Below are 22780 nucleotides of genomic sequence, written 5' to 3' on the forward strand. Positions count from 1 at the left end.
TGTAAGATGGAATGGTAACTGTTCCATTCATTGAGCTCCCTTCACAAGTAAAGCGTTGGTGTGCAAAACAGAAAGAAAAAATAGCAGTGTGACAAACCTCAGTTGTTCAAATCCTACACTTTATTAATGGGGGTTTGGACTTACTCGATCAAGGGATAAATAAGTACATAATCGATACCCATGGAAAAAATGGTGATGGGTATTCTTTACTTTTATGATAAATTCGACAGTTTTTAATAAGTGAAAATTATATATAACTACAAATAAAAATGACAAAATAGATTTTCTACTAATTCAAAGAAATATTGTTCTCCGTTACTACACAGCTTTTAACAAAGCCATATAAAGACAATCCACATTTATCAAATCATCTGGTTTGTCGCTAAAAAGTATACTGGATACTCCTGATGGACATTTTCCTAAAAGAACCACAAACCCTCGAAGATGTCGCCAATGCAACATAATTGTTAGATGGATGGGTGAAAAATGCAATGTAACTCTTTGCACTGGGCAGAGAGAAGGTTTTTCTCATAATTAATTTTGTGTTTTTTACGTATATGTATGTATTTTTATTAAATGTTTCCTTAGTCTGTATCCATTTTTATGTTTACTATTGCTATTGGTTATGTACAAATTTGTTTTATATATTTTATGCTGATTTTCCTAGTGTACCTGGTTGGGTATACCGTTTTTAAAATTATGATCTTTCTTACAAAATAATAGTAAAATTCAACTTTTTATGAAAAAAATTAATTTATTTATTTTTCCGCGATTTTTTGATTTTTTTCTTGAAGTAAAAGTAAACTGACCGTTTCTTATTATTTTTTTAAGCTACCCTAGTAAGCCCTACTAAAATCAATGTTCTGCATGCCATAGACGCAAAATATTGAAAATATTTTTAGCACGCTTTAATTTGAAGTTCTATTCTAAAAACAACGGAGCTCGAAAAGCTCGAAGAGCTGAAATCGATAATAGACTACATAGTAATCAAACAAGATACCACAATAAAGATCAAAGATGTCCGAGTCAAAAGAGGAGCAGAATGTGGAACGGACCATAAATTACTGACAGCAAAAATGGGCATTAATTGGTAACATAACAAGATCCCCTCTACAGAAAAACGGTTGAATACTATAAGAGAAAAAGAATACAATATAGAACTACTCCAAGAACAATCAATAAGAGAACTACACCAACAACGTCTAGACCAAAAATTAATAGAATTTAGATACGGCAACATCGAAGAAATATACGAGCATATAGAGGTGAGTATAAAACAAGCAGCATTTGAAGCCCTTGGAGAAAAAGAACATATAACAAATAAACAGCACTATTATGAAATAAATGAACCAACAAAAAAAATAATTGAACAAAAAATGCAACTATACAGAAAATGGCTGACTACAAACAATAATGAAGTTTATAAAGAATATAGTGAAAAAGATAGAGAAGTGAAAAAACAAATACCACAACAAAAGAATGAAGAATGGGAAAGAACCTGCTTAAATATTGAAACATACATAGGAGGTATAAGAACTTCGGAGTCATGGAAAGTACTGAAGTACTGAAAGGATTAAAACAAAACTCAAAAGAAAAAATTAAATTGGGAAATATACAAGACAGGATATATATAGGGACTATTACAAGTAACTGTTAACAGAACAAAAACCACAATTCATTGAAAACGAAAACAGGCTGATACGAAGCAGATCCCCATAATAAGAAATATAAATAACAGATAGGGAAATGAGAACGACCATAAAAGCAATCAAAAATAAGAAAGCACCGGGACCTGGAGGCATTTCACCTGAGCTTTAAAATATGGATCAAAAAAATTACACCGGATCATACAATGGATATTTCAGAAAGCTATAAATGGAGAACAGCTCCCAAAGGAATCGACGGAAGCATATATAACATCTATATTTAAGAAAGGAGATAGAAGACGATGCGAAAACTACAGAGAAATAAGCGTAATATCATCAATAGGAAGATTATATGGGAAGATTCTGCAAGAAAAGATAGAGCAAGCGATAAAAGGCAAAATCGGGGAGGATCAGGCAGGTTTCACGGCAGGAAGATCATCCATAGACCACATATACACACTAAAACAACTGTTGGAAAAGAAAAAAGCAAAAAATAGAGATAAACATTTGGCATTTGTGGATCTGAAGAAAGCCTTTGGCTCTGTACTAAGGTCGAAACTATGGGAGGCAATGTACAAATTAGAAATACAGACGAAACTCATAGAAGCTACAAAAGCTCAGTATAAAGAAAATTAAGTGTCCATTAAAGTAGGAACAAGAATCATAGGAGACTTCACCACAACAAAAGGGCTCCTGCAGAGTTGTTCCACATCTCCAACCCTATTCAAAATATACTTAGAGAAAGCCTTGACTACATGAAAAAAAAAATACGAAGGCATAGGAAGGCATACGGAGTACTGGTACGGAACGAATACCTATATACGTTAAGCTTTGCAGACGATCAAGTAGTGATTGCACAAGACCAAGACGACCTCGGCTACATGATGAAGAAACTACAAGAAGAATATACCAAGGCTGGCCTAGATATTAACCTCGCAAAAACAGAGTACCTATCTACAAGTAAAGAAGACATGGAAGATCTACTGATTGATGACAACGTAACAATCAAAGGAAAGGATAAATTCAAATACTTGGGGTTTATAAGCACGAAAAAGGCAACAACAGAGGAAGAAATTACACAAAGATTAGGACAAACAAGAACAGCAATCCAACAACTTAACTCAGTATGGTGGGATAGACACCTAAATATCAAGACAAAAACACATATTTATAAAACATTAGTGCGAAGTATTATGACATATGGGGCTGAAATTTGGATCATAAACAAGAAAAACAGCAGTAAGATAGTAGCAAGAGAGATGGAATGCCTGCGAAGATGCTGCAGAGTAACAAGAATAGATAGGAGAAGTAATGAAGAAATAAAGCAAAATACATCAATAGAAACAGACATACTAACATATATAGAACAAAAAAGACTAAAGTGATATGGACATGTAAGAAGAACTAGTGACAGCAGATGGATAAAGAGAATAACCGAATGGAGCCCCATAGGAAGGAGGAAAAGAAGACGACCCCGAAAATCCTGGACGAACGAAGTAGACGACGCCATGAGTAAGAGAGGCCTAAACGATGGAGAATGGGACAACAGAGAGAGGGAAACGGTTGAGCGAGGGAGGGTAGTGAATACTGTAGAATCCCTGAATATATATATATATATATATATATATATATATATATATATATATATATATATATATATATATTTCTTCCTTTCTAATTTTTGAGCTGTTTTGAAATATAATTTACATTTTTAAAATACATAATAAAACATAGTATGAAGCATCATGATAGTCTACAGTACCGCCTATTGTTCCACTTTTTTTGTTTCTATTTTTAATTAACTTTTCGTTTTTTAGTTCTTTCATGTTTTCTAATACGTTTAAATGCATAACAGTAACGATGAAATATCTGCTCCAGGTTATGTTTTCATCGATTTATTGATTGCAATATCCCTCAGTAATCATAATATAATATCTTAATACGTTTTTAGAAAATCTGTTAGCTAGCGTCACATATAAAGCCCTTTTATAATACAACTAATACATTCCTTTGCAACAATATAATGGAATTAATATCAATTGTTATGAACCTTTTGAAACTATAATGACTAAAGTGTTTTAAAGAGATGAATTGGGGGACCTTTGGGTGCATATTCACTCTATTTAATTAACTGTATTACGCTGCAATCATTCCAGAGGCCTTTTGGTATGGGATTGGAACACACAGCGAGGTCAGTCCACAATAGTATCGTATAGATCTGATAATACGAATGGATTTATATAATATTAAGCATTGCGAGTAATTTTTAATAAGAGCCATTTATATTTACAGTACATAAGGTATTGTCATTATTTGTACACATTTTTTGTAGTAACCTAAATTTTAAAACTGTATGTGAAATTTATTATGTACTTAATTTTCAGGTAGATTGGACTTTACCCCCTAATAGGCGAGCCTTTTAGTTTTTGAGCACCTTAAGGTAAGATAAACATTTTCATTTTAATAAGTTAATATTACGTACTAAAACTAATAACTACATTATAAAAATATAGTTGTTATTAATATACAGTCTCAGTCTTGTGAGGATGCTATACCAAAACTACTAGCGTAACCTTACATAACGAATTTATTTTGTGTATATAATTTTCTTTTTTCCTTCACCACTTTATCAACTTGTTTGGTTCTTTTTTATCATTTTATCAACTCTTCTATTTTTGTTTAATATATTTTTAGGTTAGTTTAACTTGAACCAGAAGAACAGAACTTATACCAAAACAAAAAGGAAACACAACAGTACCCTACTTTGAATTGACTGCCTTTGCTCCTATGTGTATGCAACCTTCATCGCAAACTATGGCATACAAGCGAGAAAGCTGTTCTCTTTACTTTTTCGTACTATTTATTAAAACAAGCAACAGAGTTTTTCTTACTAATGAAAAAGACAAACACTAAATACAAAAAAAAACAAAATTGATTTTATGTAACAATAAAACAATGAAAACTTTGTTTTCAAAATTTCCACAAAATTCATTTTAAACTCTTATCACTACAGCTGTTTCGGCTGATTGCCTTTCTCAAGTGAGCTGCCGAAACAGCTGGAGTGTGACCCATCGTGACTGAATATTCACTTAATGTGCAGGTTTTTAATTTGTTTAGATTAATGTAACTCTTGTATGCTATTAATCTTCTCGACATATTGCTGGATGTTTCTCCAACATAAACTTTTTCGCAATTATTACAGGGTAGAAAGTACACATTTAATGGAGCTTTCTTTAATGTTTAAGGTAGTTTTTAATTTAGTGTATAACTCGATACTTCTCTAAATGTATTTTAAAGTAAATTTGTTAAGCCTGGTATAGAGTGGTACACCATTCGATAGTTGTCAGTTGAGACCTTTGTTTGATCTGTCGTTTTGATTTATAAAACACCAAAAATAAGTCTGTTTAAAAGGTTTGCTGGAAATGAATTCTCCAACACGATTGTTTTTAATTTTGTGTGACCAGATGTTCTATAGTCAGGATGTGATAAGGTTATAACTCTATTTTTCATATTTAATACTAAGATGGTCTTAATCGTAAATGGATGTGCTAAAAAGAAATTAATAAACCATGGGCCTTTTCTACCATTCTGTATTTAGAACATTGTTTGTATCAAGATAAACTAGTATGTCCAAAAATGGTAAAAATGAATAGTGTGCACATGATCCTGTCTTTGGGGCAAGAATTAGATCGTCCATGTATCTCGTGAAAAGAAACATTAAACGGCAATTTATTAATACAACTTTCACTTAAGTCATCTAGTACATAGTGGCATAGGATTGGTAATATTTCGTTTCCCATGGGTGTACCATGTACTTTTTTGTAATATACCTCGGTGAAAACCAGTATGTAAATTGTATGTTCTGTATTTAAGACATGTTGTACAAGGGATGACGCTATTTTTTTACTTTGGCTTCTCTATGTCAAAAAGGCTCAGAATTCCCAAAAAAGAATTTAGGTTCCAACAGAGGACAAAAAACCGATTGCAAAAACCTTCCTACTATACGTAAGAGAGTACAACAGAGAAAATAGAGATGGTGCTAAGAAAACACAAAATAGAAACAATAATATATTACCGACAAAAAAATCACAATTATTTTCTAATACTGATTATACTGCGCAACAAGTATCATCATCATCATTGGTGCTATAGCCCTATAAAAGAGCCTCGACCTTCCCAACTCTATTACGCCAGTCAGTTCTATCCATTGCCAACTGTTGCCAGTTTGCTACGCCTATTTGTCTACCATCCTCATCTACACCATCCCTCCATCTGAGTTTTGGTCTACCCCTTTTTCTACTTCCCACAGGTTGTGACATAAGGATTCTTCTAGGAGGGTTGTTCTGCTGTGATCTTGCCAGATGTCCTGCCCATCTTAGTTTTCCTATTTTTATAAAGAATACTACGTCTTTACCACCAAATATATGTTTATATCTGTGATATATCTCGTAGTTGTACTTCCTTCTCCAAACACCATTTTTACAGATGCCACCAAATATTCTTCTCAGGATCCTTCGTTCAAATATAAGCAGGAGATTTTCATCTACCTTGGAAATGGTCCATGCCTCTGACCCATATGTCAACACTGGTTGTATAAGGCGCAACAAGTATACATTTATAAATAACATTTTACACTTAAGTTTCACTTCTCATTATGAAAGTGTAAAGAACTGTTTCTTAAATTTTTTGGAGAATGTACATATTTTTCGTTTATTTTTTCAAAATAGTTATTTAGAACTAGGCTATAAAGTATATTTGGTTACGCTTCTGTTTTACTTCAGCTTTGTCATTTATATTTCCACTTCAGTTTCTTTACTCAAGAGAAACAAGATAGGTATATCATTACTCACGAAAGGCAGGAATCACGGTTTCGTAGATATACTATATCATTAGAACAAACGAAGGGGTATATAAAATACCGAAAATTATTGCTTTCGCCAACATCTGAAGAGGTAAAAATATATAATGAAGTTAAGGGTTGTATTATGGAACGTTGTTTGATTAACTACGCTTCGCAGGAGATTTATTGTTGACAAGATACTGTTATATTTATAGTCATTAAAAACTGGAGATCTTGTAAAAATATTTATATAAGAGAAAAATATTTTACCTTTAAACATCAAATAGTATAGAACCTTATTGTGCCATCTGCATAGTAACCAAACCCCTAAAATGTACAAACATATTTTTAAACATATTCTCTTGTAGCGCGTTAGTTGTTGAGCATGTGTTCGTTTCATTATTGTGAGTGCATTGTTGTTACATCGTAAAAATATGAATGTTTAAGTTCTAAATTATAATACAAATGAAAAAGTTTTTTAAGTTTTACAAACGCAGAAATATAATAATTGTCTGTAAATCTAAGCAGATTAATAAAATGTAACGGTATTATAAAAAAATGTTTTAAATTATAAAAAACAGTATTTTTGTTTTACCTGTTTATTTATTGATCTATTAAAACATATACAAAGTGGATTAAAAGTCTCAAAACACCTAATTAACTCTTAAATAGATGGTCCGATTTATACAAAAACAACAATACACCTATTTTTGTAATATAAAGATTTGAAATAATGTTTATGATCTTGCCAAATTTACCATTTTTCTGGTATGATTAATAATTTTGGTTTATAAATATTGTTAACACTATGTATGTTGTACCTTTATCCAGATTGAGCCATACAGCTCACACTCACAAGGAACAAGGTGACTTGGTATGCTGGAGTATCTTCCAAAAATTTTCGTACACATCTGGACGTCGCAATGAGTACAGCTTTCTGCATAGTCTTATAGAGATGTTTAGTTAGACCTGGTAGATAAAATAATAGGCACTCTCTGGGTACTTTCCATTCTCCATTATCTTCTTATTTGTATTTCTAGATCTCTGTACTGTCTATCTGTTCGTTGTATTTAACACGCAAATTATTGGTGTTAGGTATCGCCACATCAATAAGTATTTTTTGCCTAGTAGAGATCTAGTAGTATGAGATCTGGTTTATTATCTGCCACTAGTTGGTCTGTGAGCACAGTGCGACACCTTTATTATTATTATTATTATTATTTTTACTTCAATACCTGTTTAACCGTATAAAATTCTTTTGATTTTGTATAGCCAGAAACTTTTTAAACAGATAAAACAAAAGCCTACATCGACGAATAATTTTAAAAGCCATTTGCGTAGTGTTCCTCCTCCATATTGTAGCAGTTCATTGTTTATCTTATGAGGACCAGGTGTTTTTCTGTTTTTTAATTTTTTAATTCGTTCTTGTAGCTCTTCTTCTGATATTAGTACTGTATCGTAAGTTTCGTTAATGATTCTTCCTCTGTTCTCTTCTTCTCCTTCTCCATATAATTTCGTGAAATGCTCAGTCCATTATTCCTTCGTAATGTAATATATGCGTACAAATTCATTTCTGTTTTTTGTCTCCTTATCATCTTCCACACCTTTTCCTGGGATCCATAGAGGTCGTATTCCATATCTTTGGTAAATTTCTTCCAGTGTTCTTTTTTGATGTTATCTATTTCTTGGTTTACTCTATTCCTGATTCTCACGTAGTCTTCTCGTGCCTCCGGTGTCTTCACTCCTCACAAATAAGAATATCGATAAAAGGTAAGTAACGAAAGGTATAGTAACAAAGAAAATCGAAAGAAATGTGTTTAAGTTAACAAACAAGACGTACAGAATGAGTTGGAAAGTATTGTACAAGTAGAACAAAAATAATTCATAAAAATCAACACAAAACAATGTAAAAATGTAAATAAATCACAATAAAACACAATAAATCGTAAATGTAATATATATGTATAATTAATATATGGTATTAATCAAAATATATATGAAAGTATTTTACCTATTGAAATTATGAATTATAAAAATAGAAATAAATTTAAAAATTGCTGTGTAAATATGATCCAATTTATTTATGTAAATTAAATTTAAAAAGAATCCCGAAGGACCGATTTAAAGTTAAATTGAAAAGAAAAAAAAACAATTAATTGAAATGAATTAATTGAAACACAATGAAATTAATTGAATCAAAGTCAAAAAAATTATTTATCATCCGGTCGAATTGGCCAAATGTTTTGTATAAAACTTAATGAGGTCGCTGGTTAAATGATATTCGATAAATAATAATAACGAAAAAATGAAATAATTTGTTTGTAAATTAATTAGCGAAAAATAGCAAATATAACTGTCAATAAATTAAGAAATTAACTGGTCTTACTCAGTATTGATGTTTGTACAAAGAAAGACTTACCCTTTGAAATACTGATGGATTCCTAGCCAAGGAGATCTCCTGGAGGATGCCCGCCGGTGCGGCTCTATGGCACGAGAGCCAACAAACTTGGTGTGTCTCGTTCGCTGTCTTGTTAGGAAGTGTTTTTAGATTGCAGGTCAGAAAATAATCTTTTGGCCGTTGGGTAGAAGAGGGTACATCAATAAATCACCCTATTGTATTGTAATTGAGACCGTAATACGAAACCGTACTTGTACACTTGTGTGTATTGGCGACACAAGACAAAAGAGAAGTCAAATTCTCCGCACTTAAACATAATACATGAGACAACCAGATTTTACAAGAAGCAATATATTTTACGAAAGTCGTTAGAATACATAGCATTGAATTAGACCACATTACAGTACCGTAACAGAAAAATATTAAATGTAAAAATAAGAAATAAAGTATATACTTTCCCAAACATTAGGAAAGCTTGTTTCTTTTCATTTGCTAGTGCTTTCACCCTTTCGTCGTACAATGGAGTTTTGTATTCCCGTTTATTTCTGTTAACTTTTCTTTTACCTTCTTCCGCTGCTTGTAGGATACATTTTTTAATAATTTTCTAGGTTTCTTCTATATTCTTTTTAGTCTCTAGGTTATGGCTGTTTAGCTTTTCTGTTAGTCTGTTTTTATACAAGTTTTGTGTCCCTTCTTCTTCTAAGCTTTCTATGTTTAACTTTTCTTCTACTTTTGTATTTCGCTTGACTTGTGTGGTGATTGCTATATTTATTTTTCCTAGTACCAGGCCATGGTCGGATCCTGCATTGGCGGAAGATAGAGTGCGCACATCTATTATATTCTTAGGATGTATTTGTCTGTTTGTTATAATGTAGTCAATCCTAGAGTTACATCCTCTTGTATCTGACCAGGTGATCTTATGTTGTATTGGGTTGTCAAAGTATGTGTTGTTAATTCGAAGATTATTCATTAAATAAAGTTCTAGAAGTCTTTCTCCGTTGTCGAGCGTTTCTTCGTTAAATCTTTGTGTAACTCCAGCCACAGGTATGTTGCCTACTCTGGCGTTTAGGTCGTCGAGAATTATTGTTTTACTACCGGCTATTGTGGTGTCCAGTAGATCTTGGAGGTGTCCATAAAAAGCATCTTTGTCTTCCTTGTTTTTGCTGTTATCCGGTGCATATACGGGGATAATATTAAGTATCGTCTGGTGAAGTTTAAGGCAAACCAGCATCATGTGTTCGTTGATGTATCTTATCTATTCCGCTGTACAGGAATAGAAATTTGTTTTTATTGGCATTTCCTTTTCCTCTCTTTTTTGTTTCGTTCAGGGTACATATATCAATTTTATGGATTTTATGGAGCTCCAATTCCTGCACAACTTCCTGTTCCCGTTTGTTCCACGATGTGATGTTCCCAGTGCCAATTCGTAGATTATTTGGTCTCTTTGTTATTTTTCTTGCGAGGTTCATCTGTGTATCCGTCCAATTCCGAGGCTTCTGTTCGGTTCTATAAGCATTGATTTTTTTGACAGTAGGTCAAAGTAGTAGTTACAAATTTTAAGAATATTATTTAAATTTTAAAAATACAGATAAGATGGTTTAAAGCCTCGCGCTGGTCTACTGTACCCCCTACTGTATCATCTTTTTTAAGACTTTCGTGACTAGATCAAATACAAAGTGTTATATTTGGTTGAACTCATATTAAAGTAAATATTTTAATTAAATGCAATATACAGAGCAATGATATCAGAAAAATAATAAATCTGGTAACATTGAAAACTGGTATTATTAATAAAACTCAAAAATAGTAATTTTTATCGAAATTTAGATGAAACCTGAAATACTAATCACCTTATACAGCATAATTTTTAGTAAAATACATAGATTTGGGATGGTGACTGTTTTAAAATAAATGTTCGTGGAAATAGCCAGAAAATTAAGCTGCGGTAATAATTGTTTGGCGCTTAGAAAACTGCCTTTGCCAAAATCTGCATTCGGGGAATCCAACACGACGACAAACTTTATTTGTTGGCACAAGGGTAGTGTTACTTGTGGTTTCTGGTATATGTCGACTATAAATTATTTATTTTCCGGTTTGATAGATTTAAAAAATATCTCTGGTTGGCAGATGACTTAAACAAAGTATTACATTACAGTACTCTTATATAACGAAGTGACTATACCAACCTATTAAACTATTGAGCCGACTCTAAAATAAATTGACTAATCATATATACTCATCTTTTTTTTAATAATTAATTAATTAATTAATTAATTTAATTATTACTGAATTCTAAACTTAATGATTATATTAATACGGGGAAAATCTAAAAAGCTCTAGATATCATAGTAAAAAAATGTGGGAGTAAACGTTGGTTTATTGCAATTTAAAAAATAACACCCAGTGCAATTTCATTGAAAGAGCTTTCTTTATCTATATTTGTACAAGTTTCAATTTTTTCTATGCTTTCGTCTTTTTGGTATATTAATTGATTTACCTCCTCATCACTGGTATCACCGTCACCCGAAACGGGCTTTTATTCACTGACATTCTCGACAAAGGGCTCTTCGTCAGAGTCCAATATCGCCATTGTACTTTTATATTATTTGTATTGTGTCAGTCCACACAGACACTTTTATTAGTTGAAGCGTTTGAACTTAACGCGCTAGCGCATAACGTGACCTCTAGGAAGAATTAGATAATACTGAACATAATAATAAAAATAAAAATAAAAATAAAAACGCCCTAATTTACTTAACATTTCACACATATATTTCAACCTAAGATATCATACAAGTCTTCCTTTTTGACTTCCCGCTTTTGCACCGCCTTCTGGTTAGACTGATTCCTCTTGGATCTTGAATTTTTTTGTCATGGACTTCTTGGCTTCTATTTTTGTATGTACTTATTTTTGGCATCGTACCTACCTTACTAATTGGCTGTCTTCGGCAACCAACTGTCTAGATCCTGATCATATAGTTGATTAGTATGTGTTTTGATCTGTACATCCTCATCAGATTCTTGGCGGGAATATCCCTGATCTTAAGGAGTTCTCTTGTGGCTTGGTGAAAACAGTATCTTGTCCTTTTCTTAGTCACCTCCCTCAGAGGTTTATACTGAAACCTTTCTTTGATGGTTGCATTTATTATTCTTTTTTTCCATGTTGATCTATCAATGATCTTGTAGCATGACGTTTCTGTAGCTTCTAGCTTCTTCCAGTAGGTTTCCGATGTGAAGCTTTATTCTAGGACAGCGTACAAAACTACCGATCTAACGTAGACCTGGCATAACTAGATCTTCTTGGCCTTCGTTAGTGGACTGGGCCTAAAACTATACGAAAGTATTAGTTTCTTTGCAATATTTGCTTTATCCTTGATTTATTGAGTGTTATTCGTGAAGTTAAGTTTCATGTTGAGATAGACTCCTAGGTAGGTACTTGACTAAATTTTCTGATTGGATTTTCGTTTCTCCCACGGAGAAAAATGTTTGGTGCTGTTAGAAAACCAAAACTGTTCTATGTGAAGAAAAGAAATATGGTGTTCTGATTGCTGCTACTGAAGATCCCTACATCAACAATCGTAAAATTTCACGTCAACATGACATAAGTCAAACTTCGGCGGAGAAAATCCTTCGTAAACATAATCTGCATCCTTATCACATACAGTTATATCAAGAATGGATAGTCGATGATTTTCAACGCAGATTAGCTTTTTGTCAATGGTCTCAGCAGCAAGTCCAAAGAGACCGATTTTTTTTGGATTATGTGCTTTTTGGAGATGAGGCTACATTTCACAAAAATGGAATGGACAATCGGCTTTATTTTCAATACTATGCATCAAGCTATCCCTATTTTGTCAACACTTATAGTTAAACTAGGTAGTATATAAAAAATGCTTGGGGTGATATTGTTGGCAATTATGTGATTGGCCTACATTTTTTTGACGGTCGTGTGAAATATATCTGAATTTTCCAAATAATCATTCGGCAATACTACGGCAAAATGTACCGCTTAATATTCGAGAACCACTATGGTTTATATACGACGGTACTCCAGTTCACCATACTGCTCCTATTCACAATCATCTAAATAATAACTTTCCTGAAAGGTGGATAGGCAGAGGAGCATCAACTGTTTGACCACCGCGATCACCGGAATTCTGCAAATTTGATTTTTTCATGTGGGCCCATATAAAAGACCTTGTATACCAGAAGCCCCCAACAACTCCAGATGATATAAAAAATAGAATAAGATAAGCTTTTAATAAGATTGACTTATAAATGTTAAGAAATGTGGCTCGGTCATTTTAATATCGGTTACAAACTTGTATAGACATTGAAGGTTGACATTTTGATCATTTACTTTAGACTTATTTCCTAAATATTACATTAATTGTTACATTCATTGCATTTTGTTATATTCTCACTCAATGCTCAATACTTATTTATAATTACAAAAGTTGTATGTATTCCCAAAATTTTAAGAAAACTAAAATATCTCGGAAAATAATAAGTTTAAGTATAGGGAATGTTATATAAAAATGAAAGATTATCATAAATAAAATATTTCTAAAAAACAAAATACAGAGAGATCCATTTAAAAAAACTGAGAACACAATTATACAAATTTTATCAATGATTTTAATTAAACTAAATTTAAAATATATTGTTTACCTTATTATAACAAGAACTCACCCTGTATATGCATTCCGTTTTTCTCAATTATCAATTTACTTTTTATATAGCAATTATTTATATTATTTAATTTTTTGCGAACCGTTTCCGCAAAGTGATTTTAAAACAAAAAATAAACTGTTGAGTTTGTTTTTATCTCAGGTAAATATAAATAAAATAATTCAATTATCTTTTTATTTACGCATATAGAAAATTTTGTTTTTAATTAACTAGTAGATCTATATTTGCAAATGTACTAATAAATAAATACATAAAACACGGCCAATAATAAACAAGCCCATGAATATTTACATAATATGTAAAATAAAATAAATTGCAATTTAGATAGTGGTTAATATATTAAATTATAACCAAAATATTCCAATGATTCGAAAATGTTATTTACAATTTATTGTCATTTATACGTAGTTTATTTTTCAATTTAATTTAGTGATATTATTAAGAATAAAATAAATTTTTGATTAGTGACTGCAAATTGTTCAGTAGGAATGATCACAGAAAAAGTTGATAAATCAAAATAACGAAAACAATATAATAGAACTATTACTTTTATTGGAGTAGGCGAAAGTCAGCTGAAATAAAAAACTTCTAGGAGGACCGAAAACAAAATAAATGATTAAATTGAAGAGCATATGGCTCAATATATGAGTCCTATTGAGTCTTATTATGAGGCTGCCTATTTCTATAGGTTCTGTGAGTTGTTCATCCGTTCTGACTTCCATTTTGTTGTTTTGGTAAATGTTTTCGATAGTTTTTATAATATTTAGGGGAACTTATCTATTATACAGAAGAAGGATTACATCTTTGAGTTTTACTCTGTCACATGCTTTCTTTAAATTAATCACAGAAATGCTGGTCTGTTCGTCATCTGCATGAGCACTGCGACAAATAAATTAAAATATTACCTAATCGTATTTATTGTACAAAACAAATAAAATGAAACTATAATACTAAAGCAAGTCTTGCCTTCTTCTTCTTAAAGTTCCATCTCCTATCGAAGGTTGGATATCATAACGGCTATGGTCACTTTGTTGGCTGCTGCTCTGAAAAGTTGTAAGTCTTGCCTAGAGCCCTACAAAATTTTAAAAATGATACTTGTGGCACTTATTGGCTTAACAGGTGACTAGATAGTAGGATTTAGATATTGGCTGGATGGATTGCAGTTAGTGTGGTTGTTGGTTTCAGATATTGGACTGATTATAGATGGATAATGATTTAAAGCAGACGCTGGTTTTTATGCTAAGCTGCTATGACCTGCTGCAGTTATTATCCCAAGTGTGATCTCATGTATGCTGCACCAAGGGGCTTTAGGGGTTCCACCCAATAAGAGGAAATAAGAAAAATTTATATAGACCAAAAACCCAAGAAAATATATAACGATATAAATGATTTTTGGAACGAAACATGTCGTTTTATAGATATATTATATTTAAAAAAATATTCTCCCCACTTCTGTACTGAACTTAAACTGACATGAAAGAACGGAGTTGCCAACTGACAAATATATTTTTTAGTCTTAAGTGGGGTATAAACATTAAAGGTATTGTATATATATGTATGGCATAGAATAGAATAAAGTATAGAATCAAAATTAAGTGCAAATTAAAATTGGTGAATAAAGATTAAATAGGATATTTAATTGATCAAAGAAGAAGCTCTAAAAATGTTGCAAGAGAAACTTGGTTTCTCCGAAAATATGTCCGAAATAATGTGTTGAAAGTCCTAGGGTCACTAATTAACGATTATTTTAAAAAAGGTATATTTTCAGAGTGCCTAAAGACAGCCATTATTATTTATTTTCATAAGAATGGTGAAAAATCTAATGTCTGCAACTATAGACCTATTGCCTTACTACCGGTCCTATCCAAAATTATTGACAAACTTATAAAAGCCCGACTCATGTCCTTTCTCGTTGAGAACAACATTTTATCACAAAGTCCGTTTTTATCTAATAAATGTACCAGCTATGCTGTTTTCGGTACTACATGAGATCTATCAAGCACTAAACAACAATATTTATACTGCCACTGTTTTTGTGACTATGCCAAAGGTTTTAATTGTATAAATCACGACATTTTGTTAAAAAAACTAAATTTCTACGGAATTCGAGGTATTTATTTGAATTAGTTCAAATCTTTCTTGAGAAATAGGAGATAGCCAGTTAGAGCAAATGATACTGACTTGAGTCACAAAAGTATTATAAGTGCAATACCACAAGGTTTAGTACTAGGTACTCTACTTTTCTTTATCTTGATAAATGACATCACTAACTTAAAAATCGATGGAAAACTTTTTCTTTTTACTGATGATGCCAGTATTACCTGGTGGAACTCTAATATTGCAACTTTTCATGCAATTATAACTTCTGATCTACTTAAAATAAAAACCTGTCCCAACTGTAATTTACTCTCTTTTAACGTGGATAAGACAGTAGAATTATCCTATAAAGGAGCTCTTCAACCCTTGCTTGTTAATAACATCCAAATCAGTATCGTTGATTCTGTAAAATTTCTTGGTATTTTTATAGACAGCAACCTTAAATGGTTTCTTCATATTGAGTTGTTAAGTAAGAAACTAGCCTTAGCCTGCTATGCAATAAGATCTGTTTCGAAGGAAATCAATTAAGCATCTCTCAAAATAACATATTTTTTTTGTTCGAGTCTTATCTTTGATAATGGTCTTCCTTTTTGGAGTTCTAGTACAGGTGTCCAACCTGATTATTTTTAAATTACGAAAAAGAGCAATACGGTATCTTTTTGGCCTCAGTAGAATAACACATTGCAGAAGCTACTTAAAAATCATGGGATTTTAACTTTTCCCCCTCTATATATTCCAGAAACTGTTTGCTTAATTCGTAAACACCTAAATGTTTTTCCATCAAGACCTAATCATTACTACTCCACCAGAAATTCAAACTTTGATGTGTATTTACCGATCCCGTCCACTGAGTTAGTAAAGAAATCTATATTATATTCGGCAAAAAAATTATACAACCATCTCCATTTGCAAATTAAGTCTACAACTTCTTTTCTTAAGTTCCGTAAATTGACAAAAGCCTATATCTATCTGAAAGACGTTTAGGTACAAGGAACAAAGCATTTTTATAATTATTTTTATGTATCACATGCAGCAGCTTAAACTTTTCGTAAACTAGCTCGTAAGGTGTTATTATTCAATTTGCAATTTAGTGAAATTTTGCTATGGATTGTATATTTTATTATGTTTTATTTTGTGATATTGACGATTTATGTAATTTTAGTGAATTTTAATTGTTATTGTTATTTTTTACTTTTTGTAAGCTTTGTCAGCTTTTGTTTGTGCGAACTTTTTTTTAGAAAATTGAAAGAAAAAGTTAATAAATAAATAAAATTAAAAGAAATTGGAATAAAATTATTATTTAAAGAAAAATAATAAACATTTAACTTTTATAACATTCCGATATGATGAAGTTTATTTTTGATTTTTGCATTACATACAGATTGTGTGTATGTGGGTATAGAGGAAGGCGACCTTAGACATAATCTATCAGCCACAGGATTTATTTTTATTAATACACATATACATATCAGGTGCCTATAAGGTTAAATATCTATTTTAGCTTCTTTAACGAAATTTATTATTGCATCGGAAACGCTTTTATTATGGCTTGATAACAAGGAACCAATGTTGAAAGGGAGAGGTTTGTTGTATTCTATTATAGAATTATATAGTTTAGAGATAGGCTTGCCATTTTTTTACACTCCAGAAGCATGTGGTTAATGTCACCTACAGACATATTATTACAGTGACATAATGAGGAGCTTAGTATCCCTAATTTATGAAGGTGCACCAAAAAAGGTGAATAAAGCTGGAAATAAAGATTTTTCGATGTTTTGCTAAAATTATTGTAAGATTCTGACCATCTGTCTTTAATATATTTTTTTAATTTAGTTGTTAAGTCGGTATAAGAAACGATTTCTACAAATTTATCTAATTTACAAGCTTCTTTTGCTGCACAATCCACCCTTTTATTACCTATAATACATTATATGTTACAATGTTAAAAAAAATGTTTCAAAAATGTAATACTCTAGAGATGTATACCCCAGATATAAAAGCGACTAAGCTTCTAAAAGTTTTTCATAATCTGGTAGAAACTGAGAAAAGTTAATGTGGAGTAGTATTCCTAATTTTGATTAATGAGTTGGTTTCTAATGCTATTTTTATGTTGTTGTTTACAGTTCTAGAAATATACAAACATAGCAATTATATTGCTATTCCATTTGCTTGGTTTTCCTTATTCCCATTTGCTCATTTTTCGTCAAATTTTCTCAATAAAACTTTAGTAACAAGTGGTCTCTTCGGTTACTGTTATTTAGGGTTTAATTTTTAATAAAATTTGGTTGTTTCAATTGATTAGTTTATTCGTTTAATTTTCATAGCATCAATATAATACGCTATCAATTTCAATATAATTTATATACAGCATTTCACAAATATTTTTAATCTTACTTAATTTGCATTTGAGGTTGGAGAAAATTGTAAATTCAAATGTTTCCCAAACATCTCTTTTAGTTAAGGAAAACGATGTACGACCCTGCTGTGCAAAAACGCGTATGGTAATTTACCAGAAATGTTCTTTATATAAAGATGTATGCGACTGCAACTAGCTTAGTACATGCAGTAAGTAAACTCTTTGATGTTTTTGTAAAAGAGTAAAGAGTATGCTTAATAAAAGACCGTAAATTTAGTAAACACCACTTTACTATTGCAATGAATATTTTACTACATTGCTTTTATAATTTCACTGCATCTGCATTTAACAAGTTCTGATTTTGTCTTTTTATAACTCTATTAACAAAATAATTAAAAATACACTGTAGGCTTCTTCTACTGTAGGGAAGATAACTACTTCTTCATGTTTAAAGAAGTGATATACACTACGCTCCAAAATTAACGCATAATTTTAAAATTCCTATTTTAAGTTGTAATGAAAAAATTTTTGTTTATTCTTTTCTGCTTTATGGTTGTTTTAGAACATCTTTAATAAAAACCTTTTCTTTTTTTACAAAAAATGTATTAAAATTAACAATATAACATCATAAATCTAAACATCTATACAAACAACTGATGTAAACACACACTGACATTATAAATTAATGACGAAATTGAAATTTTTAAAGTTGGAGAAAATACTAGTACCGTGTACTAGTATCGAGTATTGCCTCCTCTGGCATTTATTATGCTTGAAAACGATCTCTCATACTGAGAATAATCGTTTTGATTTCTTCTTGATCAATTTGATCCCAAATTTCATGTTTGGTGCATTAGGTAGTTGTCGTAATGATGTTCCAAACATGTTCTATTGGGTTGAGGTCAGGACTTCTCGCAGGCCAATCCATGGCAGGAATTCCAACCTCCTGACGATACTGCTGCACAATTCTTGCCGTATGTGGCCTGGCATTATTTTGCATAAGCATGAAATTATCCCCAATAAATGGTGTAAATGGCACTACATACTCTTCTAAAATGTCTTGTTATATACCTCTGCGATGTAAGCCGACCGCGATCTATTCTAACTAATTCCGGTACGAGCATCTAAATTAATCCCACCACACACCATTACCGAGCCGCCGCCATACTCTACAGTCCCTACGGTGTTACATTGTGCGTAGCGTTTCCCAGGTCTTCTATACACTCGGTTTCTCCTGTCCTCAGAAAAAAGACAGTACCTGGATTCATCGGTGAACGATATTCTTCCCTAATCGTTATTATTTTAATAAACATGCTCACGAACAAAATGCAATCTTTGCCTTCTATGGTCTCTGGTCAATAATGGGCCAATTGGTGCCCTTCCAGGGTATAGGTCGTTTTTGGCAAGTCTTTTTCTAATCGTATTTTGGCTAATTCTAAAGTTATAACGATCCAAAATTCGTTTTGTAGAGAAATACTGGTAACAAACCTTTGTCTCAGTGTACGAAGTGTCAAAAACCGGTCTTGATTAGGAGTTGTAACCCTTCTACGGCCTTGACCGGGTCTTCTCGAGTTACTCCCAGTAACAGAAAAACGTGTTAACACTATTGAAATGGTTGACTGGGTGACGTTAAAACGTTCAGCGAGTTCTACTTGAGTGTATCCTTCTTCGCGAAGAGTAACGATTCTAAAACAGTCACTTTCTGACAAATTTCGATTTTCTTGCTGCTGGTGGTTCATTTCAAAGAAAAAACACTTAATAAACTTGAAAAACCCCTTTAAACGTTCAGCACAACGTAATCCAACCCAACTAAATTCGAAATAAAATGAAGCACAATTAGCATGTTTTTAATTTTTTTGCAAAAAATGGTAAAGACATTAGCAATGGTAGAAACATTAAAATTATTTAATTTACCAGGATTTTTAAAATTAGGCGTTAATTTTGGAGCGCAGTGTATATATAAAATATACTGCCCGGCATAAGTTAGGAATATTGCCAATATAATGATAATAATGATTTATTCTGCAATAATTACTTGTAATCTGCATTCTAAGTATTGATATAGCAGGTTTTCAATCACGTATTCACACGCGGAGGTTTCTCATATTAGTTTTAATCTGCTTTTCGCTGACTTGTGGTACCATTCACATGTAAACATTATTACTTTTTTTTCATTAGTCGTTTCCTAAGAAAGGATACAAGAATGTATATCTTTGACGGACACTAGGAAGCCTAAAAAAGCGTCTGTTGTGTACGGGAACTAATAGGTGAGAGAGGCAAAAGATTGTTGTTTGCATTGTCCAGATATATCTGTAATTGATGGATTCGACCGTTACTTGATGGAAATTCATTTTATGTAACAATAAAACACTGAAAACTTTGTTTTCAAAACTTCCACAAAATTTATTTTAAATTCTTATCACTACAACAGCTGTTTCGGCTAATTGCCTTTCTCTAGTGATCTGTTTTTGGCATGGGTTTACACTTTATAGTCTCTAATGAAATAGGTTGAGGAGGTGAGAACTGTTTGTCTCAAGCTCGTCATTCAGAATTATATCTGTGTTTTTTAATTTGATGATTTCCATAGATTCTAACAAAGATAGCTTAAGGCCTTTATTTTGAATGTGTAGGATTTTAAATTCGTCATTAAAAGAATGATTATGATCTAGAAGGTAAAGTGCGTATGTAGAATCTGTTTTTTTATTATTAAAAGCTCTTTTCTGTTCTGCTATTCGTTTATTAAAATTTCTACCTGTTTGACCAATGTAAGTTTTTGGGCAGTCGCCACATTTAAGTTTGTACACACCACTGTGTAAGTGTTTTTTATGTTGGCTCTTGTTGTTTTTATTATATTTGCCTAGGTTGTTATTTGTTCTGAAAGCTGGTGTTATTCCTTTCTTTTTTATGTGTTTGGCTATTTTTGTTGAAATTTTGCCTGTATATGTAATCGAGCAGAAGGTACTGGGTTTTTTCTCTGGTGGTGGCCCTGAACTTAGTATTTCCACAATATTCAGCTTTTTGGTTCGATTTTGGTGATCAAATTGCTAACTACTGGACTATTGAGAATTCTTTGTTTTCATTTTTGATACTGAGAATATATTTTTATAATTATATATTAGACCATTTGCAATTATGTCAGAATCCTGATTATTTAGATATATCATAACAACTCTATGGTTTTTAATGTTTTACACTTTTACACTTTTTTGTTAAGCAAATTTTAGTACTATTTGTATTATAATTTGAGACAACTTTAAAGGATACAACTCCTTAGGGGCTCAATAAAATTTGGGTATGCTTAGTTCATTCGCCAAAAATAGAAAATATGGAAAGAGCCTAAATATTTTCTTCTGTTAGGGTAAAATTGATCTTTCTTTCCTAAAGTTTTAAATTGTCATCCTATATGTGAGAATTAGCTACGTTTAAGATACCAGAAATTTTTTATTAATATTTGGATCTCCAATTCTGAATCAAGTATATTTTAAGGAAAATATAAAATTTTTCCATGATTTCATGTGCATTATCACCATCATCAATATGAAATACTACCCGACTTGCATTATCAAGATAAAACGATTACATTTATCGGTCGCAATGAAATCCCATACCTTTCCAATCCACGTAAAATATTAAGGATATCATGTGACCCAATACATCATATCCACACTATTAGTGTTTTTGCGCTGAATCTCCTTCTCAACGCTATTTATAATCTGACAAAAAGCAACCCTTTTCAAACCTGAAACAGCGCTGAACGGTGAAATTGGAGTTCTTGGGTTGTAAACACAATGTCGCGTAGGATTTGTTAGTATTTTGTCAGGAAATGTAGAGAAAACAATGAATTAAACGGGTATTATATTAGATAGTGGAAAAAATGTAATTTAGGACAATGTACATTTAAAAATCTGTACTTCTTGCATTTGAAACTAAACTCCTTAGTTGCAAATATCGAAAAATCTTTGTAACCGTTTTAAAATTTTATATTTGTCATTTCTTAAGAAGTGACAAAAATAAGAATTTTTGAGTTATATAATTTCAAAGCAATTATTTTTCTTTCTCTTTTTAGTGTTTAGGTTTTTTTTCAACGAGCATGTTAGACTTTTTCCTTCATTTGGTTTGTAATCAAGTATTTGTTTTGTTAGTCGACTTTTGTTTACACTTTGTAATCATTCATTACATTTTGTTATGTATTCTTCTGTTTTCTAATTGATTGAGTAAATATTTAGTTTCAGTTTCTTAGTTACTGTTATCCCATTTTAGGCTAAGGCACATGGTTGCTAGTTTCTTGATTGCTTGCTTATTTTCCTCATAAAATATTTTAATATTACTTACTGTCTTATTTAAATCTTTGTTACTAATATTATACTTGATTTTCTGATTTTATTTCAACTGTCCAGTAAATAATTCAGTAATTACTATTTCGATACAAATTTGACTTTGACTGGAAGTTGCTATAAGTTAAAAGAAAACCAAGCACCCGTGCTCATAGCCAATATTAATTGTATCTTAAAGTAAAAAATTATTTACATGCAGTATATCAACAAAATAAAACTTAAACGATTATTTTCGAACTAAAAGAATAGGAATTAATCTCAATTGATAATGTCTAGTGTGACTTTATCGAAACATCGTCAAAAGAATAAAAACCAAAATCATCCATATGATATAACATTTTAACAACATTTAAAACAAGAAACACATCGAGATCTATTTTATCTAAAACTAAACCTACCAATGAAAATGAAACAATA

At 31.5% G+C, this 22780-nt stretch overlaps 1 protein-coding gene across 1 annotated transcript in view; it reads left to right on the forward strand.

The window, feature by feature from the left end:
• Positions 1–22780, forward strand: part of rdo (leucine-rich repeat domain-containing protein reduced ocelli) — a 354658-nt gene that overhangs the window by 80892 nt on the left and 250986 nt on the right. The window contains exon 2 of the mRNA XM_072533215.1: positions 4035–4086. The gene's annotated coding sequence lies outside the window, so the exon portion shown is untranslated. The remainder of the gene's footprint in view (positions 1–4034; positions 4087–22780) is intronic.

The sequence above is a fragment of the Diabrotica undecimpunctata genome, chromosome 1 (assembly GCF_040954645.1).
Source record: "Diabrotica undecimpunctata isolate CICGRU chromosome 1, icDiaUnde3, whole genome shotgun sequence".
NCBI lineage: Eukaryota > Metazoa > Arthropoda > Insecta > Coleoptera > Chrysomelidae > Diabrotica > Diabrotica undecimpunctata.